Raw genomic sequence first — 27864 nt, 5'->3', positions numbered from 1 at the left:
CTAATCAAGGTATGAACGAAGGGAAGGAAGATGATTAAAGACACGAAGGGGGATTTCAAGGCTTAACCCAAACGTTTTCTAAGACTTATGGTTCTTGCTAAAAAGGTCACGCCTATTAGAATATTGTACCATCATAACCAAATGACCAAATTCCAAAACGAGGGTCAAGGTAAAATAAACGCTCGTATAAGGGTTGAAAAATCGGTTAGATCCCTCGTTCACCTATCCTATCACATATTAGGGTTTCCCTAAAGTAAGTCTACCACTCAAGTATAAAAGTACCCATTTATCTCAAGTACTTGATACAACCTCAATGTTTTAAAAACCAAAAAAGGAATTAACAACGACTTCTCAAGGGACAACTAACATCAAATTGCATCACCAATCTATACGGAATCATTAACATCTAAAAATGGGTTTTCTTCCAAATTCATATCCTAAACTTATCTCATGTTTACTCCTAAGGTAACGACGCTCAACCTACTAAGCTTTCAAATCCCAAACATAAACAACAAAGCCAAGTTCTATAACTTTAATCACATAGGCAACTCATTCCTAACACAAAGAATCCACCAATCAATTATACTCACTTGGTCAAGGCACTAGGTATAAGAATCACTAAGTATTTATCATCACATTACCTAAGTCTTTCTAACATCACGACCTCTCAAAACCGGGATTAAGGGTCAAACACAAACAAACTCCACAAAAGCCAACTTATCTGACCGAAGTTAACATTCCATAAGGCAAAAATGAAGGTATGCAAGAGGGGCATTATAAGGAGAAAAGGTACAAAGACAACTCCCAAGATATGGAATAAGAGTTGCGAAAGGCATAGAAGCGCAAAGACAAGGGAATATGACAAGGTTCTCGAAGAGAGGGAGGTATCTTCAAGACGGTAAAGACATTCTTCAAGAGAAAGAGATCCATCTGCAAGATGTTAAGTAAGGAGAAACAAAAACGAAGAATAGGTCGAGTGAGTACTAAACTAGTTCCCAAGGTTAAGAAAAAGAGAGCTTAGAAGGGAAGGATAAGCATCACGGGATAAAAGTAAGGGAAGGTGGATCGAGGATAGAAAACACACCCATAGCGGTGTCGGGAGGAACAACGGCTCCGACTTGATTCTCGACAAGAATGACTCTTCTTGGCTCGGCATCCGGAGCATGAGGGAGAGGAGGAAGGGTAGTCTTCTTCTCGGGGCAATTCTTGAAGAGGTGTCCGGGCTTCTTGCAATGGTAACACTTCAAGGGCATATCATAGCATCCAATCCCGGGGTGATAAGCTTGCCCACACTTGAAGCACTTGCGGTTCTCCTTAAGCCTATTAGTAGACGTAGGGACTTGCCCTTTTGGCTCTTGCACTATTGGCTCTTGTCCTCCATGGTCTTGTACTCTTTGTCCTTGGACTCTCGGCACCAACCTCTTCTTGTTAGGAGATGACGAAGATGAGGGCACAAATGGCCTCTTGCCACGGCGGTTAGAGCGATGATTAACTTGAGCATTAGCATTCCGTTGATTCCGAAGAATTAGAGTAAGAGCTTCCATGATAGTATTCTCCACCTTGGTTGGTCGTACCATCTTCTCAAGACTCCAAAAAAAAGTCAACCATGTTAGCACCTAACAAATAGCATGCACAAAGAGACTACCAACTTAGGTCCTTAGTTCTACCCATCTCTCGTTCATTATTTGGGGTCAAGTTCAATTTAAATTCAGGGTACACGTGTGTGCGTCGGGAGCAACACATGCTCTGATACCAACTGTGACACCCCTCGATAGTGCATGAAAATTAAAGCGGAATTTTCGAGATTTTTAAAACCTTTAAAGTTTAAAGTGTGAAATCCACCATAAGTGATCAAACGAAAATGAAAAGTAAGATGAATAAGTTTTATAATTAATAAAAACGAAGTGCGTTGGGGAAAAGATATCCCACGAATAAACACCAGTTTAACGATAGGTGAGTCTAAGCAACTATAACTAAGGTCCAAGGTTCAACGTTCTCGCTAGCTCACACGTCTTCCCCATAATCTGCATCACAAACCTGTCATTCATGTAAACATGAACGCCACAGTCAGTGGGGAGTAACTCAGGGTTCTCCCAGCCACCATATGTTGAAATGCAAATAAGCAAGAACTTAATTAAACATATTGATCATACATTATACTTGAATAATAATAAACAAGGGGATATAAACGATAATCATAGTGAGATAGACATATTGCATTCTTAATGAGATAGGCATGGTACATCATATTAAACATGCATTTAAGGAAACTAAACATGGATATGAGATTAGGCATTGAATCATATGGAGAAGGTAAACAACGGATCAATTGAATAGAGAATACATGGATGGAAACCAATAGCCATTAATTTGAAAACCTCTTAACAACCATAGCACGGGATGTGGCTACTAATGTCACATTCATACTTATGGCTTGCATCTCACCATAAGAACGAATGGGAACATCAATCCCGGCGATCATATCGCAACTAGGGGCTTACATCTCACCACTAGTATCCGATAGGACCAAGACACTCGCAACAATCATAGAGGACGTGCACTCTCGTATATAAGAACACGCCAATGACCGTAACAAGCAAGACATTTACAAAGGATTGACTCAAAACAAGACAAACCCCTAGACTCCAACCTCCTGGTAGGACGACGATCATAATACGGTCCTAGTCTAAATCGCGGACTCTCGGGATGGACGACACCCGATTCGACATACAATCCCAAATCGTATCCAAGACTCGATCCATGACACCTAGCCGTGCCCCAAGGTCGAGTAACCCCAATCGGAACAATGGTACCTAGCCGTACCCCAAGGTCCGAAGAGGCGGAAGGAAGATAGCCCAACTCGGAAACAATGGCACCTAATCGTGACCCAATGTCCGAGGGCAAATAAATAAGGAATGTCGAGTAGTCGCACAATGTAAAACGTCACACTCCGATCACAAGTACGAGTAACAATAGTTTGCATGAACATAACATCAATAAGTCTTATATTAACCAAATACCAATAAGGAAGAAGATACATGCATAAACCATTGATCATTAGAGGTTACAAGTGAAAAGGAGCTCACGGGGGACTCCCAATGGTCAAGAGACCATTGCGGTCCACCGGTCTGGGACAACAAGCCAAAATCAAAATTTAAATAAAACTTACAAGTGCACTCCCAGTGGTCAAGAGACGGCCGCCATCACCCTACTGGGACTACGACCAAATTTCCAAAAACACATAAAACCTTGCACTCCCAGTAGGTCACCCATTGTTGCAGTCACCCTACTGAATACACCAAATTTCCAAAAACACATAAAACCTTCATGCACTCCCAGTAGGTCACCCTACTGGGAATATGCCCAAAACTCAAAATCACCTAAAACCTTGGTGTACTCCCAGCCGGTCAAGAGACCCACTGCCACCCTACTGGGACTACAGCTTTCTAAAATGTGTTCAAAACTTACAGGATCTCCCACCGGTCAAGAGACCATTGCCGTCACCCTACTGGGACTACAAACACGCGGATTCAATGCAAAACACTTCTAAACCATTTGAAACCAACAAAAATCGTTTCCCATCAATTGTTTACGTATCCTATCATGATTCTAACTCGGAAAAACAACATATTTGAGCATGTGAATGGGTAATTTCGGATTCAAGAGATGTAGCATGAGAATTTCATCAAAACATGTGAGAATTGCAAACAAGCATGATATTCAACATCCAAATTAGCACCAATCATGAAAGATACAACTTTTAACATTCATGTAAGATTATAACTACAAAAACCACACAATTTTAACATAAAAGTCGAGTAACCCATCACCGTTACCTTTTTGCACTTCAATCTTCTAAAGACTCGTCAATGATGTAGCTATCCTCCTCCGGGTTGTCCAAGTTCTCCCCTAAACACAAAAATAAAGGTATTAAGTCAAGAATCCACATCCTTGTAAGATAAGAATTTCGAAATAGAGGAAAAGATGGTGACTTTCTTACTTAGAAAGAAGGGAAATGAGAAAAGGAAGAGAATGGCGCGAAAAGGAACGAGATTGGTGAAGAGTTGAGTGAGTTATGGTGATTTTAGGGTTGAGAGCAAAGGGTTTAACAATGGTGGAGTGTTTGTTGAGGAATTTCAGAAATTAGAATGAGGGAGATGAAGTTGTGAGGGTTTAGTTGAGGGTTTTGTGTAGAGAAAAGAGGGGAAAAAGGCCCATGAGTCAAGATAAGCCCAATAACTCAAAATGAGTCGGTATCCACTAGAATTTTCGTCCCAAGTCTACTATAACTCGAGACGGAGAATAATATTATTAAAATCTACACTATCATTACCGTTACACGGCTAAGACGATATTTTATGAAAATAAGCTTTAAATAATAATTATTTAATAAAAATTACTTAAAAGTTTATTTAAAAATATAGGGAAAGCGCGGGGTGTTACAGTTCAGGGTTTTGGGGACAGTGTGGCTGGTGGTTGGAGGTTATTGGGGTGCGTCATGGTGCAGGGTGGTGGCGGTTGGGTGAGTGGTTGGCAACGGTGGGGCTAGGTGGAGTCGGGTTATTTTGGAGTTGTATGTGTGGGTGTTTGTGATAAGTGTTACACGACTTAACGGGGGTTATACGTTGGTTTGGGGTTTTTGTCTTATATGGGTTTAGCTTTTATTTACTTGAGTCGGGTTTTAATATCGTAGACCTTAATAATAATAGTAATAATAATTAATTAATTTGAATAATGAATATAATTTATAATTATTGAATAATAATGGAAGGTAATAATAAATAATTTAATCATAATATTTTGTTAGGTGATGGTTTGTGAAGAAATTATAATCGCGTCGGATTCCTTTATTTATTGGGTTGCTTGAGCTGCTTTATTGGTATCGCTTATCAGGTAGGAATTTCCTACTCAACTAGGTTTTATTGTTAAGTGAATGAATGTTTAAATATGACGATTTATGAGGTTAAGGTTAATATTGTGATTCACTATTGGAAGTAGAGTAATGGAGTATGTTAAGATGTTGGTTGAGATTGATGACGGGATTTTTATTGAGTTTTGTTGTTGGTTATATTTGATATGGAGATTTGATTATTCAGTTGAGCATAACACGGAGGGTGTTACTGCCAGTTGTGCATAACAAGTGATTGTTACTGCCAGTTGCGCATAGGAAGTGATTGCTACTGCCAGATAGTTGTGCATAGTAAGTGATTACTACTACCAGTTGTGCATAGTACGGGGGGTACTACTGCTAGTTGAGCATGGTACGAAAGTACTACTGCCAGTTGTTGAGTTGAGCATAGCACGGTGTTAAGGGAGTTGTGCTACTGCCAGTGATGTAAGTGAGTTGTACGAAGGAAGTGATGAGAATTTGAAGGATGTTTAATTTGGTTGGATTATTATTGTTGTTTAGTTTATTCCTACTCAACCTCGTGGTTGACTGTGTATTCGTGAACACCTGCGGTGAACCGTTTTATGGGGAGCAGATTTGACAGGTACTAAAGATTAGCTGACTCGGGAGCATTGGGATGAGAGTAGAGATGTCAATTTCACCCGCATCCATCAAAACCCGATCCACCCGATCCTAAAAGATGGATGAAAACCCGATTTAAATGGATGGTGGATGGATGACGGATGAAACGGATGTGGATGACGGATGGGTTGGATGAACAAATTCCACCCGCCATCCACCCGCCATCCATCCATCACCCGATTTTATTATTTTTTATTTAATTTTTTTTACATATAACACATTATTAAGATATAAAATATTTAAATTTTCATATTTTTCTACTTTCAATATAAATATTTTGTAAGCCTACCCACTAGAAAGTTAAACTAAATTAATTATCTAACTTTATTTTTGTAGAGAAAAAAAAAATCATCATTTTTTTAAACTTGAAATTATAAATGCACAACACTCGTTTATCACCCGATCCACCCGTTTCATCCATGGATGATGGATGGATGGATGACGGATGATATGTTTCACGGATGACGGACGGGTTGGATGAGATTTTAAAAAGACGGATGGATGACGGATGAGGCTTCACCCGACCCGAACCCGATCCATTGACATACCTAGATGAGAGCTCGACTTGGACCATAGTTGAAGTCTAGATCACATAGAATAATTATATCACTTTATTTATATCCGTTGCGAGTTGTAATTATTTTTATATTAAGTTTTAGTTGTTTAAGTTGTAATAAACGTATTCACTATAGTTTTAATTTAAAGTACTTTGTTTGTTGTACTTTGTTATTCACTATCTCGGGAAACCGAGATGGTAACGCTCTCATTTACTTGGGAATGTCTAGCTAAAGGCTCCCGAATAAATGGGGGTGTTACATCAACTCACAAAACTCACCCAAATAACCATAAAATCCAACCAAATCACCATCTAATTACTCTAAAAATCATTCTAAACCATTTCTACACAATAAAAACCAACTTTCCAACCTTCTATTTGCTCAAAATCACCCATTTTCATCATTTCAAAAATTGGAGCTCCAAAAATCCGTGAGCAACAATTGATTTTCGGGTTTGATTTTTGCCTTCTAGCTTCACTACATTGCTTTTAGTGTTCTAGTAAGGTATTTTCAAGGTTGTTTGGCTCTTATTTGTGAAGATTTGTGGCATTCTTGGTTAGTGATACTTGGTGGATTTCAAGACTACAACAATGAATTTTTGGGGCAAGAGTAAGGCTACTACTTCTAAGGGATCAAAAAGAAGAAAAGGAAGCAATTCTAATGCTCTACCGGAGTACCAAATGCAAGAAGAGGAGTTAGTGCCGGAGATTGAGCAACTTGATGATTTCCCGGAGGTAGTATTCATCAAAAATGAGCATAGGAAGCGATTTTTGAAACTACTTGGTAAGGAGTTCGAACCCACTCGTTTCATTTGTCGTCAAACTTTGGATAAACTTGGTATTGAAGGACGAACCGAGTCCTTATTTAGAGAAATGGGTCTTGAGACTTTATTTAATATGCATGAGGAAACATATCTTAGCCTCACCTTAGAATTCTTGTCTAGTCTCAAAGTATTTGAAGGAGAGACATATGGGGTGTCTTTGGAATTTAGGTTGTGTAATGAGACCCATCAAATGCATTTGGGTACCTTTGGTGAAATCTTTGGGCTTGCGATACCCGAGACCGACCTTGAAAAGCCCGTGGGGTTCACGGAGTCACATTTGTGGAAAGCAATCACCGGGTTGGAATTAGAGGGTTTTAAGAGGTGTCATGCCTTTTACATTCATCACCCGGTTATTAGAATGTGGCATCAATTTATAGCGGGGACTATTCATGGTAGAAGTGACACGGGATGTGTGAGTCAACTTGACATGACTTTTCTTGAGTCATATTTGAATGTCCAAGGTTTGCCAAAGTACAACTTTAATCCCGCTCTTGAATTACTTGTCCGATTTCGAAATCTATCAAAGGGTAGGACAAAATCAAAGGGAATTGTGATGGGTGGTCTTGTGACTAGGATGGCCGATGTTTTATGTCCGGGATTTAATGATGATGGGAGGTATGAGGCTCTACCCGGAGATACTTTACTTAATGAGAGGGTCATCTTTAGGCATCACAAATGGTGCAAACATAATGATTTGGGAGGTATTGATTGGTACACCAAGGGAAGCACTACATTCACCCTTCCTTGTTGGGACCTCCCTCCTATCACACCTAGGTCGAGTTACCTTGCACCCATGCCGAGCTACCTCCTCCCCATTGAGAGGATTATGGTTCCACCACCTAGGAGACGTGAGGAGGCACCTTCTACTCCTTCCCATGCACCACTACCGTCCCAAGGTCCAAGCCTTGAATTTCCACCATTCCTTCATGGTGTTCGGCCCTCATATGCGGAGATACCTCCATACCCCCATGTCTACCGGCCCTTTTCACCTTCTCCCCCTCGCCCGAGTAGCCCGCCATCGGCCATGGATATATTGATGGGTATGATAAGCAACATGGATGTTAGGATGCACCGAGGGCAAGAAGACAACTATTTGGCCCTCTATCCTCAATATTATCATATGGCACAACAAGGGTTTATTGATCCTAATGGTCCTAGGCCTTCTTGGGTGCAACTGCACCTTGTGTTCCCAAACCAAGGCTTGAATGAATATGACTATAGAGGAGGAGAGGAAGAAGAAGAAGAAGAAAGTGGAGATGATGATAGCCTTAATGATAGAGGCTTTGATTGAGATCGTGATTGTAAGACCCTTCCTTCCCTATTTCTCATGTATAGTATTCATTGTAATATACCTCACATGATTAGATTAGTTTGTATTGTATTTATCCCACATGATTCATGTAGATAGTTGCATATAGATTAGAATTCATGCATAGTTACTAATGGCCAAACCTATTCTTTTCTACACTAGAAATGGTGTTTAAATCGGTTTGGGGAGGTTTGATCATAGGTGACCATAGTTTACTAGAAATCATGCATCACATAGTATAGTTTAGATTGCATTCAATTGTTATATATATCATATAGAATTGCATTTAGTTAGAGCATGCATTCATTCATATCATATCATTGCATTTGTACTTTATTTCAAAAAAAAAAAAAAATCAAAAATCCAAAAAACATGTATTTCTTTTGTTTTCCTACTCCTACATGTACATTGAGGACAATGTCCAAAATAAAGTGGGGGATGGGAATTTATATTCCAAAAAATGATAAAAATTTGAAAAATTGAAAAATCCAAAAACAAGTTCATTTCCTTTTTAGTGTAATCTTGTACATATTGTTTTGTATATATTGTGTTTGTCCATCCTTTTTCACATTGATCGACTACGCCACATCCGAGACATGAGGATATTGAAGACCGCATGGTATGATCTTTCCAATCTCCTTTTTCCTCTTTATGTTAATGACTATGTGGCTTTATTTTGATTGATGCGGTACAACAATGTGAACCTAGGATTGCATTTAGTTTATTTGGCATATTAGTTGGTAGAATCATATGCATTAGGATGTTTATATGTTAGTTGCATCATGGCATGTAGTTGCATGTTAGAAAAATTTTGCGAAACCGTCTACTTGGGAAGCTTGACAAGTGAATATAGGCCCTAGTAGATGCTTTTTCTTCTTAAGACTTTGCTTGTTAGAATACTTGTAAAACACCCTAGGATGTGTCATGCTAGTATCCTTTGACCCATGGATTAAGGCCTAGTCAAGAGTACCTTGTGGTGTGATAACTCCTTGGCTACCGTTTATTCCAAGGTGACCCTTGAAACCATGCATCCATCATTCATCCATGTTCTACCATACATTTTGTCATCAAAGGGAATGGGCACAAAAAAAAAAAAAAAAATCAATTTGAGTTCAATGAAATGAAAAATGAAAGAAAGTTTGCAAAATTGCATCAAATGAAAAGAGGAGCAAAAATAGACTCCTAAAAACTTCAAATATAAGGCACCCTCGTTACTAATTGGGGTGACTTTGAAAATGTTCAAAAAGAAATGCAAAAAAGTTGTCAAGTGTTGAAATGCCAAAAATAAAAAAGAAATGGCAAAGAAAGTGTTCACAAATGTCAAATGCCAAAAGAAATTGGGGGGAAAAACAAAAACAAAAGCAAACTCCCAAGTGAAACTCAAATATCTATTGATCCCTTTATCCATCGTATCCATTTTTGTGCATGGTAGAGAGGGGACGACCCTTCTTCTTGTCTAGGCAAGAGGGGGAATTCCGCGATCCTCCAGTGTTTCTAACACCGTAGGGAGTCTACTCTTGACAAAAGCATTTAACGATTGAGGACAAAGGTACCCTAGCTTGACACATTTTGGAGGTGATTTATTGGTATCCTTCTAGGCTTAGTAGTTTGAACAAATTGCATCTATGAAGGATTGTGTACCCTTGAATTGCTTCCCTTGTAGATAATTTCCGCCACTTAGATGAGGAAAGTGGCTATTCTTTTTGTAGATGCATCCATTATGTGATTTTGTGTGCTTAATGTTTGGATGTGTCGCCATTTTGGCAAGACCCACCTTGCCTTGCAAGAAGGCATCCTACCTCATGGTTGTCTTGTTGTGAGTTGAAGGGGCGGAGTGAGACCCGCTAATTATCTCATATCGACTTTGTTATTAGGATAGTTTAAATAAAGGTCTAGTTTTTGTCACCTCTTTACTCGGGACGAGTAAAGGTTAGGTTTGGGGATATTTGATGTGAACATTATTTGCACACATTTAGTCCCCTAATTGAGCCTATTTTGCATACTTTTATAACATTTCATGACCATTTTATCCGTCAAATCCTTCCTATTTGCTTTCCTAGTGCATTTTACATGTTTTGTAGGAAAGAAGATAATAAGGCGGAAATTCCCGTCTTTCGTGCATATTTGGAAGCTTATTGACGATATTTGATGGACTAAGTATGAAGAGGAAGCAAGAATGGTGACCAAGGAAGAATAAATAAAGAGTATATGGAGGAATCTTAGGCTTAAAAGCAAAAAGAAAGGGAATAGCAGCTCAACCCGCGCGGGTCAACTCTATCTGGAGCAGGATACTGATGAACCCGCTCGGGTCATTTTCAACCCGCTCGGGTTGAGGCTCAGGACGTCCATATTTTGCTCGGGACGGGCGTATTCCTGGACAGGAGACTTTTTCCTTGCTACGTGAACTACAATCAGCCCGTCTTCACCCTTGGACGCCCAGATTCGGCAAGCAACAACGAAAAGAGAATCCCTTCTCTCCAAAAATACCGGGTCCTCCTTGCTCAACTTAAAAAGTGTAATTACTAGTTTAGCCCTTAGTTAACCCTAATGCATCCTCCCTAATTTCCACTATAAATACCCCATTAGTCTAATTAGAGGGGCATGTTCTTCTTATCAATAATTAGTGTAGTTAATATCAATCAAATCTCTCTTTAATATTGTAATCAAGTATTAATCAAGTTTTAATCCAAGTTTTAGTTCTTTAATCTCTCTTTTGTTCATCCTTTATTTTGGGTAATTGAAGATTATTTGGGTTATTATTGGGAGATTGACAACCTCTCAATCAAGCATTCAAGTACTTCTTTTATCTTTGCTTTATTATTGGAATCATTAGTAGGTATAAATCTCTTAATCCCTTTTTAATTATTGTTAATTACTTTCATTTGTTCATCATGTTTCATATTGTTGGTATGATTGACAACCTTGCTAGCATGTTCAACATGATGATGAGTGAGTAGTCTCTTAGCTAGGGTTAATGGGTGATTAGGGGAAACCAACATGGGGAATGATTCATGCTTAAATTAATATGCTTTCATGTTTTATTTGCTTGCTTGTTTTGATCTCAACTCATGCACATGTTATGTTTGATGAAATGCTAAGCCTATGAATCCTTGCATTTACTATCATCTCCTATCTTTTCAATGAGACTTGTAAGACATAACCTAACTCGAGTCTCATTAGACCATGCATGTTGTTGAGTAGGGAAGATTAAGTCGACTTGTAGGTGTTGTACAATCTAATCGATTCGGCTCCGGGACCCAAACTTTCCTAGGATTGTAAGATATAACCCAACTCAATCCATCACAACAATAATTGCTTGCTTATAATTTGAGAACATGTTTGTATGATCATATCGCATGATTCCCCTATAATCCCGTGACACCCTAGTGCTTTTTAATCAATTGTTTACATCTTTCCTTTTGTTGCTTGTTTATTGCCTTTATTAGCTTAGAATCATCAACCCATTATAATTGTGACAACCCCAAGCATAACCATAATTAGATTGAATAATTTGAGTAACCACCGTCCCATGGATCGACCTCGACTTACCACTAGCTAGTTGTATGTTGAGTATTATAAATGTGTTTGATTGGATGAGCGACGACATCACCCCATCACCTGCTTTGAGTAATTTACTCAAATCACATCTCACAAGTATAGAAAATAGGTCATATGAACACATTCGGATAATTATATACAGTCGAAGTAAGCTATCAGGTTCTTATTTCATCATGCAACACAAATTCCACTCTTATACCGGTCTACCATTACTGAAGTGAGACACATTACGTATGGAGTATAAACTCCCCTAGGCTAAGCCCTCCTCCATGTACACAGGATCCCAGGTCTAAGACCCGTGTAAACCCCCTAACACTTTCACCAGTAATAATCAGAACCGTAGTTCACATGGGGCCATGCCCCCTTCCATGTACACAGGATAAATTTATAATATCATCTCACTCCCGTAATTGTATCCCGAATGCTATAATTGGCCAATAGTACATATACCAGAAGTATTAACATGACAGTCATATGTTCAGACAAAGACAGATAATAACATGTGAGTAGTATAATAATAATATAACAATATACGGTCGATAATACTATACAATAATCAGTACATTATTACTTATTTCTACGATGAAGGGTCCCGAAATCATACCTTATCATCTTTACAAAGACTTAATAGACCACTTCACTTTAGTTGAACAACATCTATTTTCCCATGCTACTAATATACGTACAAGGTGTTCTTGTGGGTTAGAATTTTATTTGTTTCAAAGAGAAGTGATGGCTGCCTTTTCTACTACACTATGTCGGTTGGTTTATTAAGATAAGCTTGATTGTTGTGTCATACTTATCTATTTCCAAATCGATAAATAACAAATCAACTTCCTTTATTTGTTATTCTCCTAATATCTTCGCCTTACTTAACCATTAAGTAACATTATAGATAAACATACATGCGTTATATTACACCAAAAAAAAAGGGCGACTTAGTCGAGATAGTTTTAAACTCGGGTTACTACATATCCAACTATACCGAAGATATGTTTAATTTAATCGGATATTAGTCTACACGGGTAATAACAGTCTTATTTTTCTCGGGATATTACATTCTACCCTCCTTAAAATACGTTTCGTCCCGAAACTTGAAAATGGAAAATGGAAAAGTTTAAACTTCGATTTTTCGAAACTCGAGAAAATTTACAAGATTTTAAATTAATATAAGTCTTTTTGTCTCATTTACGAAATTAGTAAAAACGTAAGTCTTATATTATATGGAACACAAGAATTCCTGTCGCGAACAAGAATTCGAGTAATCCAATTCAAAGACTAACTCAAATCATGCGTTAGTAGGTGCTAAACTTGTTATTAGATATCTCCAATAACAAGTAATAACATAACAACAACCGCACAACGGCAAGGAGAACAAAAATTGAAATTTTCATTTTCCAATTCTTAGTAAAGTAATTTTTTTTTTGTAACTATCTATATATAACATAAAATTTTAAAAATACTCCAAAAATTAAATCGAACTAGTTAAAAATTTTCGTAAAATGTGAAACAGTTTGACTATAAAACTTCAAAATCACGGAAACAACACCCAAATTAATGAGCAGGAAGGCAAAAAGTACAAATTTTAAAGGTAAAATGTCCCGAAACTTGAATATACTAACTCCATAAGAATAGAAATCTCATGCAACTACATGCAATGCACGCACAAGAAAAACAGATTACCCAAACTATACATCATTAAGGCAAAGTATGAACTAATAAACAAGTCACTTAAACAAGTAATCCGAGAGACTTTATGTCTACCCCACTCTCTTTTAGTCGGTTTCTATATATGTGTTTGATACAAGTTTTATACTAGACCCAAGAATATATTTCCCGCTAGACGTATGGCCGAAGGCTCAGCACGCGGTTACAAGGTTGCTCTGATACCATTTTGTAACGCCCCCAAAAAGTAGACAGACAACTCAAAATAGCTCTTTTATTTAATAAACAGACAACAGCGGAATAATAGGGCGTCACCGCCGTATTTCCCATCTGGAAAATACAAGGCTATTACAAGAATAAAGATAAATAAAAAGTTAAAGTTGAAAACTAATAACTCTATTACATATTCATCCTATTAGGTCATTGATTCTATTTGAAATTCCTCACACTTGTACTTCCCCGACACTTGTATCTGAAAAAGAATGAAAGTAACGGAATCAGCCAACCACATGTTGAGTATGACTCCGATCACCTCCACCGGCCCTACTTACCTGCTTTTAGTAATTTACTCAAATCACATCTCACAAGTATAGAAAATAGGTCATATGAACACATTCGGATAATTATATACAGTCGAAGTAAGCTATCGGGTTCTTATTTCATCATGCAACACTCATTCCACTCTTATACCGGTCTACCATTACTGAAGTGAGACACATTACGTACGGAGTATAAACTCCCCTAGGCTAAGCCCTCCTCCATGTACACAAGATACCAGGTCTAAGACCCGTGTAAACCCCCTGACACTTTCACCAGTAATAATCAGAACCGTAGTTCACATGGGGCCATGCCCCCTTCCATGTACACAGGATAAATTTATAATGTCATCTCACTCCCGTAATCGTATCCTGAATTGTACAATTCGCCAATAGTACATTATAACAGAAGTATTAACATGACAGTCATATGTTCAGACAAAGACAAATAATAACATGTGAGCAGTATAATAATAATATAACAATATACGGTCGATAATACTATACAATAATCAGTACATTATTACTTATTTCTACGACGAATGGTCCCGAAATCATACCTTATCATCTTTACAAAGACTTAATAGACCACTTCACTTTAGTTGAACAACATCTATTTTCCCATGCTACTAATATACGTACAAGGTGTTCTTGTGGGCTAGAATTTTATTTGTTTCAAAGAGAAGTGATGGCTGCCTTTTATACTACACTATGTCGGTTGGTTTATTAAGATAAGCTTGATTGTTGTGTCATACTTATCTATTCCAAATCGATAAATAACAAATCAACTTCCTTTGTTATTCTCCTAATATCTTGGCCTTACTTAACCATTAAGTAACATTATAGATAAACATACATGCGTTATATTACACCAAAAAAAAGGGCGACTTAGTCGAGATAGTTTTAAACTCGGGTTACTACATATCCAACTATACCGAAGATATGTTTAATTTAATCGGATATTAGTCTACACGGGTAATAACAGTCTTATTTTTATCGGGATATTACATAAGCAATGGCTAAAGAGCCTAGAAAAGGCTACCCTTGGTATTGATTCATGGAAGAAGTTGGCACTTGCTTTCTACAAGAAATTTTATCCTCCGGAGAAGACTAACATGTTGAGAGCCCAAATCACCGGGTTTAAGCAAAAAGATGAGGAATCATTGTATGAGGCATGGGAGAGATTTAAGGACACTTGTTGTTCTTGTCCACACCATGGACTTAGTGAGTGGTTCCTTATGCAACAATTTTGGATTGGTCTATATGAAGATTCCCGCAATATCCTCAACATGGGATCAAATGAGATGTTTACCGAAGATGATGACAATCAAACATAGGCCAAAATCAAAGAGATGGCGGTTCATAATTCACAATATAGTAGGCCTCGAAAGGCTACTAGAGGAGGAAAGCATGTGGTAGATTCCATCACACAATTGGGTGCTCAACTAAGTGCTCATATTGACACCATCAATTTGAAGTTTGAGAAGGCCATGGCTAAGCTTGATGAAGCTTCCAAATCACCCAAACAACATGTTAATGCTATGGTGGCATCATCCTCAATTCAAAGTGGAGTATGTGAGAGTTGTGGAACTTTGGGACATGACCAAAGTGAATGTAGGGGAACAAGTGAATGCTTTCCAAGCATACAAGAGTGGCACCCCTTATTCCAACTATTACAATGAGAATACCAAATTCCATCCCAATCTTTCATACAAGAGCCAAAATGTTCAAAGCCCTCAATCAACATACACCCCACCTCCAATGAGAAACCAAGCTCAAAGACCCTTTTACAATCAAAGCCAAAGTTATCAAAATCAACCTTCATACAATCAAACAAATGACCAAGGCTTTGATGTTCAAAAAGCGGTCCTCCAAATGCAAAAGAATCAACAAGAATTTTTCACTCAAATGCAAAAAGATAGCCAAGCAAAAGACATCACCATCAACAACATACTAGCCCACACAAAGATGTTAGAAACTCAAATGACTCAATTAGCATCTTCTAATTCTCAAAGACAAAAGGGGCAATTACCACCTCAAGGCAATCCCCCAAGACATGAATCGGTGAATGCCATCCATTTTAGGAGTGGTACAAGGTATGAAGGGCCGAAGAACCCAATTGATGAAGATGTTGTGAATACTAGTGACAAGCAAAGAGTTGTGGAGAACTCTAAGGAAGAAGAAGAACCCACCACCAATGAAGTTTCAAAGAAGAAGAATGAAGAGAAGGCTAAGGAGAAAGAGCCTATTGTGATTAGACTTCCATTCCCAAGTCGTCAAGCTAAGCCTAAGTTTGATGAACAACTTGGAAAGTTCATGGAGATTGTGAAGAACTTAGAAGTCTCAATCCCATTCACGGAATTGATCAATTATGTTCCGGCCTATGCGAAATACATGAAAGATATTCTTACCAAGAAGAAATTCATCCGGAAGCTAGAGACTATTGCATTCACTAAAGTGAGTAGTGCTATTCGACAAGGAAGTTTCCCTCCAAAACTCAAAGATCCAGAAATTTTCTCTATTCCATGCACCATTGGCGACACTACAATCAACAAAGCATTATGTGACCTTGGAGCAAGTGTAAGTGTCATACCATACTCGGTGTGTAAGAGGCTAGGAATGGGAGAACTCAAATGCACCAACATTACGCTTCAAATAGTGGATCGATCAACAAAGATACCTCTAGGGATATGGGAGGATGTGCCCGTAAGAATTGGCAAATTTTTCATCCCGGTAGACTTTGTCATTGTAGACATGGAGGAGGATTCCAACATTCCTATCATTCTAGGAAGATATTTCTTGCACACCGCGGGAGCGGTGATTGATGTGAAACATGGAGAGCTCACACTTGAAGTGGGAGATGAAACAATCACTTTTAGTCTTGATAAGACAATGAGAGCTCCCCGATTACATGAGCCATGTTTTAAGATTGATGATTATAACCGAGAAAGTGATAGAAAGAAGTTGGCATCTCAATGCAAAGATCAAGCTATGGGTAAAGAATCACCACCCATATGGAAGAAGAAGGTGGATAACCTTCAAGATGCTCTATCTGGAGAGCATGGAAATTTCCTCAACAATGAGAGCTTGAATAGCTCACCACCAATCATGACAAGAGAAGAAGAAGGCCTCATTGGTCATGACAACAAGAAAGAGGAGTTGTTTCCATCAACTCATGATACCATTGGGAAGCAAGCTAGTGAAGTATGTGGTCTATGGGATGACGAATTCGAAGGATTGGTCAATCCCTATATTGGCAATGCTATGACCTTATACCAAGGCTTTGGTGACCATCTTGACTCAAGTCACCACTATGAAGAACACAATGTGCAAAGGTCTATTGAAGATCTTTATAATGATAATGAACAAGCCTTCGACTACTTTTACAAGGTGTTGAGCAATATCAACAACACCTTGGCTATGCCCCCTTGACATCTCATTCAAGAGTGAGAGTTTGGTGGAGTCCTCCCTAAACCACCATTTGTAAATATTCTAACCCTTAACTTGCATTTTACTTCTTGTATTGCATTTTTGTCAATGTTGGATTTTCAATTTCATACTATGATCAAGATTTTCATTATGAGAGAAAGTGAGGGAGGGATTTTAATGTGCTTTGATGTGTAGTGTTTGCCTTAGTGTGGGGATAGCAATTGCCTAGGCTAACAGAACCTTCGAAAGTGCACCCACAATGTAACAAAGGAATGAAGAAAGAATAATATGGGAAATGAAGACCCCCACGGGTGGACCTGAACTCGTGGGTGCAAGAGAAGATCCGAGCGTCCCCAGAGGGAACCCGCTCGTCTTGGGAAAAATCCGAGCGTCCTGGCTCTAAGACGCTCGTCTTGTGAGTGCTGAATTTGAAAAATTAGGACTGTTTAAGAATCTCAGCAGATTACAAACAAGATGCCCATCTCAGTCTGAAGCCGCTCGTCTCAGGAACAATCTGCGCATCCTGGCTGCTTAAAAAATTATCAGTTCCCACTGTCTATAAATCCGAGCGTCCCCAAGTGAATCCGCTCGTCTCCTGTAGAAATCCGCCCGTTTTCTGAAGAATCCGCGCGTCTCAGCACGGGTTAGAAATTCCTGAGCTCGCTGTTTAAGAATCAGAGCGTCTTCAGCGAAATACGCCCGTCTCCTACTGCTGAATGGCTATAACACGAGATTAAAACTTCCTTCCCCAAATCATTTCTATCTTATTCAAACACAAACACACTGTAACACCCCCATACTCCAAGTGCCTTACCAGGACCACCCAGGTATAAGGACGTTACCATCTCGGTTACCCGAGGCAATGATAATCAAATAAACAATAATGAAACGATATTTAAATAGTAATACTTTAGCGAAAGGTTACAATCCAAAAACCAAACCAAATACTAATACATGTTCTCAAAACGGCTGTCTACTGAACTAACTGAAATGTATATGAAAACTACTAAGCTACAGCGGAAGACTTCTATCATCTGATCGTGGCAATCCCAGCTATCCCAGTACTCATGTCATACCTGCTCAATATCTGCTCACCATCCCCGAATGGATCACCGCAGGTTTTAAAACATTAACCGGGGTCAGTACTATTTACACAAGAGGTATAATCAACAATACAGTAACCAACACAACTCAAACAATCATACACGATCAAGCACTCCACTCCATCTCCGTCTCCGACCGTCCACCGGGACCACCCGCGATGGGGGACCGCCGTTCCCACCTAAGCCCCGCTCATCATACCGAGCGATAACCCTGTCCCATTAATGTGCACATCCCCTTCCGTGGCGGGTTCCACGAAGGGCGAAACTAGGGCGTGAAGCCACTCCCGCAAGTGACTCCACTCAGCCGAGAACGCATCTCGAGAACCACAGACAAACAATCACAATCACAATCACAACATCGTCTGAATCAACCAATTATACTAATTACAGCACAACACCACACCACATGTAAGTAATACCGAGTAGGGAAACCCTACCTGGAAAGCACAATAGTCAGACGATCTCACAGCTGAAGTCAAAAAGCTTCCTCTACGAATCCTCCTCCTAATTATACAAGCACATAATTACTATTATGCACATAACACAACAAAATCCCCAATTCCCAATATTAGGGTTTAACTAACTTTGACGAAATATAATAAAAACGGTATAAAGGTCTTACCCTCGACGCAAGGATTACAACGGTGTAAAGACAAGTGAAATCCGACCTTCCAAGCTCCGGGATTTGTTAACAATGCGATTAAGGTGATGAACGTAGTTTGCTTTCTCTTCTCACAGTGATTTAGGTTTTAGAAAAGTGGTGAGAATGAATGACGAAAAGATTATATACCTTAATCGCATAATTAACAAAACCCGAGAAAACAACCCCCGTAAACCGGCTACTCGATCGAGTAACCCAGGTACTCGATCGAGTACCCCCCTACTCGATCGAGTATCGTAGTTACTCGATCGAGTACCCAACAGGTCAGAAACTATTTTATTTCGCAAAACTCCCTTACTCGACAGAGTAAGGCCTACTCGATAGAGTACCCCAAGACTCATAAATACGGAGTATTACCGTCTTCCTTCCTTAAAAAGAACTTCGTCCCCGAAGTTCAAACCAACACAAAACAAAGACTCACACTACCACAGTCCCGACTCAACAATCGAAACAAACTCAATATAAAAACTTGTTACTAACTCAAACTCAACCCGACTCAACGACAACAACTATACCGACACAACATAAAAAGGGTATAAAAACTCTTAAAAATTCTTTGCGATCATCTCCTACCCCCCCCCTAAAATAAACAAGGTTACGTCCTCGTAACCAAACATACCTGATCAAAAAGGAAAGGGTAGCGCTCTCTCATGATCTCCTCTGCCTCCCATGTAGCTTCCTCTGTCTCGTGGTTAGACCAGAGGATCTTAAGCAACACTGTCTCACCACTCCTAGTCTTCCTAGCCTTCCGGTCAAGGATCTTCTTAGGTACCTCAAGATACGATAAAGACTCATCTAGTTCTATGCTCTCTGCATCTAACACATGTGACGGGTCACTCACATACTTCCGCAGCTGCGATACATGAAACACATTATGCACTCTCTCTAAAGCAGCAGGTAAAGCCAGATGGTAAGCAACCTCCCCAACTCGCTCTAAGATCTCATAAGGACCGATGAACTTCTGACTCAGCTTGCCCTTCTTCCCAAATCTCATAACCCCACGCATAGGAGACACTTTGGAAGAACCTTATCCCCAACCCGAAACTCTATATCCCGCGATGTAGATCCGCATAACTCTTTTGTCGATTCCGATTTGCTCTCATCCGTTCCCTGATCATCTTAATCTGTTCAACCATCTCATGTACCATCTCTGGTCCTAGAACCACTGCCTCAGCACTGTCGTCCCAACAAATCGGACTCCTGCATCTCCTCCCGTACAAAGCCTCAAACGGTGCCATGCCAATGCTAGTGTGATAGCTGTTGTTGAAAGAAAACTCTATCAAATCCAACCTCTGTTCCCAGCTACCACCAAAGTCCATCACACAAGCTCGTAACATATCCTCAAGAGTTTTGATTGTTCTCTCAGTCTGACCGTCTGTCGCGGGATGAAAAGTCGTACTCATCTTCAAAGTTGTACCCAAAGATTCCCGCAACTCTTTCCCAACCGTGATATAAACCTCGCATCTCTCGTCGGACACTATGTCCTTAGGGACTCCATGTAACTTAAGCACATTCTTTCGATAAACCATAGCCAATTGTGCTTTAGTCCATGTATCTTTCATTGGAACAAAGTGAGCTGACTTGGTCAGTCGATCCACTATCACCCATATCATGTTATTACCCTGTTGACTCTTTGGTAAACCCACGATAAAATCCATAGAAATGGATTCCCACTTCCACTCAGGTACCTCCAAAGACTGAATCTTACCTTGTGGTCGTCGCTGTTCCCCTTTTACTCTCTGGCATGTCAAACAACGGGCCACAAACTCAGCTATTTCTTTCTTCATCCCAGGCCACCAAAATGTGTTTTTCAAGTCCTTGTATAGCTTGTCTCCGCCTGGATGTACTGAATATGGTGTACAATGTGCCTCTGTCATGATTGTCTTTTTCAGCTCCTCATCATTAGGGACACACCACCTACCTTCAAACCTCAAACTACCATCTGGGTGAATAGAAAATCGGGACACTGTCCCTTTCTCTACTCCAGCTCTCCACTCAACCATCTTAGGATCTAAAGCTTGTTTACCTCGAATATCATCATAAAGATCGGCTGCACCCGTCAAATCTCCCACAAAGACATCTCCTCTCGAATCATATGTATCCCAAACTTCCCCACCTCATCTCTCAACCTCATCAAAGATAGAGCTGTACACAGGAATGTACACTCTTCCTACTCAAAGCATCTGCAACGACATTGGCTTTCCCTTCATGGTAGATAATATCCATGTCATAATCGCCAATCGACTCCATCCACCTCCTCTGTCTCATGTTCAACTCCTTTTGAGTGAAGATGTACTTGAGACTCTTGTGATCAGAAAATACCTTAAAGGTCGCCCCATAAAGGTAATGTCTCCAAATCTTGAGAGCAAACACCACCGCACCCAACTCTAGATCATGTGTAGGGTAGTTCTCCTCATACGGCTTCAATTGCCTAGAAGCCTAGGCAATCACCTTACCGTTCTGCATCAACACACATCCCAACCCATTCTTTGAGGCATCTGTATAAACCTCAAAGTTCTCAATCCCTTCAGGCAATGCTAAGATAGGAGCTGTGGTCAAACGCTCCTTTAATGTTTGGAACGCCTTTTCACAACTCTCATCCCAACGAAACCTGTTCTCTTTCCTCATCAAAGCTGTCATAGGTCTAGCTATCTTGGAGAAATCTTTCACGAACCGTCTGTAGTATCCAGCTAAACCCAAGAAATTCCTAATCTCAGCGACATTCTTTGGTGCTTCCCACTTTGTCATTGCCTCAATCTTTGCCGGATCCACAGCTACTCCCTCCTTAGAGATCACATGCCCCAGAAAAGCAACTTTCTCCAACCAGAACTCACACTTGGACAGTTTAGCATACAACTCATGGTCCCTCAACGTCTGCAACACGATCCTCAGATTCTCCCCATGCTCTTCCTTAGTCTTAGAGTAGACTAAGATGTCATCGATGAACACCACCACGAACTTGTCCAAAAACTGTCTGAAAATTCTGTTCATCAAATCCATAAACACGGCCGGTGCATTAGATAATCCAAACGGTATCACTACATACTCATAATGACCATACCTCGACGTGAAAGCTGTCTTTGGTATGTCCACCTCTCTAATCTTCACCTGATGGTACCCCGACCTCAAATCAATCTTGGAAAAGACTGATGCACCACTCAACTGATCAAACAGGTCATCTATCCTTGGCAAAGGATACTTGTTCTTCACCGTCACTCGGTTCAGCTCTCTGTAATCTATGCATAACCTCAAACTCCCATCCTTCTTCTTCACGAAAAGAACTGGTGCTCCCCACGGCGATACACTAGGTCTAATGTATCCCTTCTCTATCGATCATCTAAGCGCTTCCCGAGCTCCTCCATCTCTTTAGGACCCATCTGGTACGGTGCCTTAGAGATTGGCCCCGTCCCCGGTTTCAACTCAACGGTGAAATCTATCTCCCTCTTCGGTGGCAACCCCGGAATCTCGTCAGGAAAAACATCGGCAAACTCTCCCACCACTGGTATCTCGTCAACTGTCGGACTCTCTATCTGGTCATCTCTCACATGGCACAAGATCAAAGGACATCCCTTCCTCAGATAAGACTTCAACGTGATAGCTGCAATCAACTTAACTTTGGGTTTGACTAAAAACCCACGATAAGACACACTAACACCCTTAGGCCCTCTCAAAGACACTTTCTTTTGATGACAGTCTATCTTAGCTTTATACTTTCCCAGCCAATCCATCCCGGCTATCATCTCAAAACCGTTAAAAGGAAACTCTAGCAAGTCTACAGGTAGGTCGACTTGCCCAACTATCATAGACACATCCCTAAACAACCTCCCACAAGATACAGACTCTCCCGAAGGTATACAAACTTTCTCACTTATAGACTCATAAACTCTCAAACCCAACCTTTTAACATGACTCGATGATACAAACGACTGGGAAGCCCCCGAATCAAACAAAACAAAGGTATGAATACAGTTAACAAGAAAGGTACCAGTGATAACATGTGCATCCTCCTCAGCTGCTTTCTTGTCCATCATGAACAGCTTTCCACTTGTCTTCTGTCCACCTCCCTGGACAGTACTGGCTGATGTGGCCGGCTTAGCACCCGACTCCTGATTGTTGTTGTTGTTGTTCGTAGCTGGTTTCTGATAAGAATTACCGCCGTTGCGGTTACCTCCACCCTGATAGCTCTGGCTCCCCCGGTTAGACCATGACCCACTTGGTCTGTTGCTCGCATAACTCTGTGCCGGTCCCTGAGAATAACTTCCCCGACCCGTCCCCTGAAAAGCTCCAGGCACACTCGTGCACTCATGTCTCTTGTGGCCGACACCGCCACAGCCAAAGCAAGTCATACCCCAACTGTTACTGCTACCCCCACGGCCACGCCCGAAGGAAGCCCCAACACTAAACCCTGACCCAGCAGAAAACCCCTTAGCTTGATTGTGGTTGCCTTTCTTATGACTAGATTGGCCACCACCCTCACTCTCAGCCTTTCTTTTCTCAACACCAGACCTCTCCTGAGCCATCTCCACTAACCTCTCAGCCCTCCCAGCTCTCTCATAAGCGTCCTTAACATCAGTAAGGACTCCTACAGGGAGCTTATCCATGATCCTAGTGGTCAACCCCCTCTCAAACCTCAGCGCCAGATTCTCATCACTCAATCCCATGTCCTCAGCATACCTAGACTTCTCATTAAACTGCTTATAGTACTCAGCCACAGACATGTCAGATGTCATCTTGAACCCATCGAACTCCTCTCTCAGCTTGCTTCTCACATGCTCTGGCACAAACTCTTTTCTCATGGCCCTACGGAACTCATCCCAAGGTATAGCAGGTAAGCCTTGGTTAGCATACATCTCTCTGGCACTCACTTTCACCTTATCCCACCACTCACCACCGCCTCTCTCGGATAGAACGCAGCTTGCTCTACTCTCATCTCATCAGGACAATGAACCGGTTCAGATATTCTCCATCTCACGATGCCAGTTGTCAAGAAGGTTTGGTTCTCCGGTCCCTTTGTACTCCTTTGGGTTGAACCTAGCTATGTAAAGGCTGATCTTAGAGTGATCAACCTCCTTAGCCTTATTCACTTTCTTTAAGGCCTCAGTAAGAGCATCCTGGTGCTCCAACATCTTAACAATATCATCCGTATTCATGGCCTCAGCTCTCGCATAGTAAGCGTTTCTCTTAGGCGGCATCTTGAAGCTATATATAAGAAAGGGTAGACATAAACACATGTACTAAACCTCAAAACACGAAACCAGGCTACCCAGGTGCTACTCGATCGAGTGTCCCAACCTACTCGATCGAGTAAGAGGCTACTCGATCGAGTGCCTCCCATACTCGATCGAGTACCTCGACTCCAGAACACAAACAGACCTTCTGACCTCTAACATACTCGACCGAGTAGCAGGCTACTCGATCGAGTGACCCCCTACTCTTGACAAAAGCATTTAACGATTGAGGACAAAGGTACCCTAGCTTGACACAACTTAGAGGTGATTTGTTGGTATCCTCCTAGGCTTAGTAGCTTGAAGAAACCGTATCTATAATGGAGTGTGTACCCTTAGATTGTTTCCCTTATAGATAATTTCCGCCACTTAGATGAGGAAAGTGGCTATTCATTTTTGTAGATGCATCCATTACTTGCTTTTGTGTGCTTAATGCTTGGATGTATCGCCATTTTGGCAAGCCCCACCCTGCCTTGCAAGAAGGCATGCTACCTCATGGTTGTCTTGTTGGGAGTTGAAGGGGCGGAGTGAGACCCGCTAATTGTCTCATATCGGTTATATTAGTAGGTTAGTTTAAATAAAGGTCCTAGTTTTAGTCACCTCTTTACTCGGGACGAGCAAAAGTTCGGTTTGGGGATATTTGATGTGACTCATATTTGAGCACATTTAGTCCCCGAATTAACCTCGTTCCCATGCTTTATAGTGCATAATTGGATCATTTACTTAGTTTCCCATTTTGCATATTCTTTGAGGTTTTGTCTCCTTGGTAGGAAAGGATGGCTAATATTGCATTTACAAGGCGAAATGGAGCTAAATTGATCGCATCTAATGACCAAGCATCAAAGAGAAGACCAACACCAGAGGCCTAAGTAGATAATAAAGTGAAATGGGCAATGATGAAAGGATCCTTGCTTCCCCGAAATGATCCTTGCGGATTGTTAAGGAGGAAAAGAAGAGAAGCTATGTGCCCAGGAATCCGAGCGGATCAGGCACGATCCGGGCGTCTCACAACAGCATGATCCGGGCATCTTGTGCCCAAGATGAGCAGCCTACAGCACCTTGATCCATGCGTCTTCCCCAGGATCCGAGCGGATCCTAAGATAGAAGAGCCCGTGCCTTACCTCAAGACGCACGGATCGTGGCAAGACTTGCACGGGAATATGCTCATTTCCTTCGAGAGGAGCATTTCCTCAACTTTTATTAGGGTCTTAATAGTCATTTAAGCCCTTAATAACCCTAATCTTTGTACCTAATCTTTAGTATAAATACCTCTTTGTACTACCTCGATTATCATGCTCTCTTAGTGATATCTTAATCCATCCTTAATCATCTCTTAATTACTCTCAAATTAGTTGTAAAACAATTAATCAATATTAATTATATCTTAATCTTTCCTTAATTTCTCTATTGTTCTTCATTTATTTTGTGTAATTAGAAGATTATTTGGGTTTATTTGGGAGATTGACAACCTTCCATCAATCATCAAGTACTTCTATTATTCTTTGCTTTATTATTTGGAATAATCTTCATAGGTATAATTCTCTTTACCCTTGTTTAATTATTGCTTTCATTTGTTCATCATGTTTAGCTTTGTTAGTTTGATTGACAATCTTATTAGCATGTTGAACTTTATAATGAGTGAGTCGTCATCTAGCTAGGGTTAATAGGGAATTAGGGGAAACAAACATGGGGAATGATTCATGCTTAATCTAATATGTTTTCATAATTAATTTGTTTGCTTGTTGTGATTATTTCAACTTATACACATGTTATGTTTGATTAAATGCGAGCCTATGAATCCTTGCATTTTTTACCCATCACCTATCTCTTCAATGAGGCTTGTAAGCTTATACACCAACTCGAGCCTCATTAGACCATGTATATAGTTGAAAAGGATGGATTGAGTCGACTTGTAGGTGTTGTACAATCTAATCGATTCGGCTCCGGGACCCAAACCTTCTTAGGGATTTTAAGCTTATACACCAACTCGATCCCATCACAACAATAAGTGCTTGCATATAATTGAGAACATGTTTATATGATAAATTCCCATGAATCCCCTATGAACCAATGACACCCTAGTGCTTTTAATCAATTGTTTACATATCCATTTATTTACCTTGCATTGTTTTCATTACTTTACTTTTACCTTGTTTATTAGTTTAGTGTATCTCCTACCTCAACCCAAATTGTGACACCCTAAGACACAACCATTTGCAATTGAGAATCCTACATCAATACCCGTCCCTTGGGATCCGACCTTTACTTGCCTCTTTACTAAGAGTAGTTTTTAAAGTTATAAATATTGTTTTAGTTGGTAGCTTTTGACGACGAGTTTAATCCACACCAATAGGATGCCTAATGCAGGTCCTGCTTCCTTTCCAGCACTTGCCTAGGACGATCCCGACTTTGGTTAACCCGAATACAGGACGGATCAGATAGCAAGACTACCTCTTTACTTCGTATTTACAAAACGTCTTTCTAAGACAAATGGATCACGTTATGCACCATAAACCTGACTCGGTAAATGGATGTTTAATTTCCGTCTTGCATGCAAATCAACACTAAATCCAACTTGACATCAATTACTTTATATTTGGATAAACAACCGATATAGAAAGCCCACATGTTAGGTTTAAACTTGTGGATGCGCATGCATGCGTTTACCCGTTTTATCAACTTTTGCATTCAACCAACCAAGATCAAACATTAGAGGCCGCTTCCGCGGGCGGGATTGCGTGTCCGATTAAAGGGCTTCCCATTATGTACCTTCACCTTTTACTCATGAACTTTGGATAGTGGACGACTTTATCCAGGGCGAACGAGAGTCATTCTAGAGATAAGATGCTAAAGACGAGCGACTCCTTATCTTTAGTACCTAAGTCAAACACCGCTTTTTGCCTTGGTTGACCTAGGTATAAAGTGGATTCGAACGAGTTCCAACAATCCCACAAATGCTTGGTGGTAACTCCGAACATCTCTTACATCATTTCGAGACCCTTGCCAAGACGAAACCGACCGATCTAAAGCGACTCGGAGCATTTTTACGCCACCAAGCGTGGCTTTCAAACTGCTGCACATCCACAGATTGGCTTGGCGTGTAGGTGACCTATGTCCACACACAACAGGAAGTACTGTGCCCAGATCTCCACCCGAGGCACAACAGCCACATCGATAGTCATCGCAACTTATACAATCCCATAAACACTGGCTCAGTACAACTTCCTTGACCAGAAGACTTCCTTAAAACCGCTTTACTAGATCACAACGCAACATACTACACGGAATAACAGATAATAACGTTATGAATATCATCCATACTATTACTCATGGGGCCGGAACCTCACACTATCACTTACAGATATCATACATACACATGCAAGTATAATAAGCCATTCCAGATGACCCAAATTACCACTTTTTGAATATCATCCTATTAGGTTACCGTACACAATATATGACGCAGAA

General features: G+C 40.3%; 2 long non-coding RNA genes and 1 other non-coding gene across 3 annotated transcripts; all 3 read right to left on the bottom strand.

Annotated features, from left to right (window-relative positions):
• Positions 1 to 1910: 1910 nt before the first annotated feature.
• On the bottom strand, positions 1911 to 12499 carry LOC141594313 (uncharacterized). Its single transcript, XR_012522115.1, has 3 exons — positions 12382 to 12499; positions 3837 to 3909; positions 1911 to 2037 (listed from the first exon to the last, which is right to left on the bottom strand). It is a non-coding gene; the product is annotated as an uncharacterized LOC141594313 (long non-coding RNA).
• A 1200-nt stretch (positions 12500 to 13699) lies between these two features.
• LOC141594311 (uncharacterized) lies at positions 13700 to 14634 on the bottom strand. Its single transcript, XR_012522113.1, has 2 exons — positions 14539 to 14634; positions 13700 to 13914 (listed from the first exon to the last, which is right to left on the bottom strand). It is a non-coding gene; the product is annotated as an uncharacterized LOC141594311 (long non-coding RNA).
• A 459-nt stretch (positions 14635 to 15093) lies between these two features.
• On the bottom strand, positions 15094 to 15200 carry LOC141597858 (small nucleolar RNA R71). The gene has a single exon (XR_012523071.1). It is a non-coding gene; the product is annotated as a small nucleolar RNA R71 (small nucleolar RNA).
• Between the last annotated feature and the right edge of the window lie 12664 nt (positions 15201 to 27864).

Source organism: Silene latifolia, chromosome 8, assembly GCF_048544455.1.
Source record: "Silene latifolia isolate original U9 population chromosome 8, ASM4854445v1, whole genome shotgun sequence".
NCBI classification, from domain to species: domain Eukaryota; kingdom Viridiplantae; phylum Streptophyta; class Magnoliopsida; order Caryophyllales; family Caryophyllaceae; genus Silene; species Silene latifolia.
This window is presented reverse-complemented; position numbering and strand designations above follow the sequence as displayed.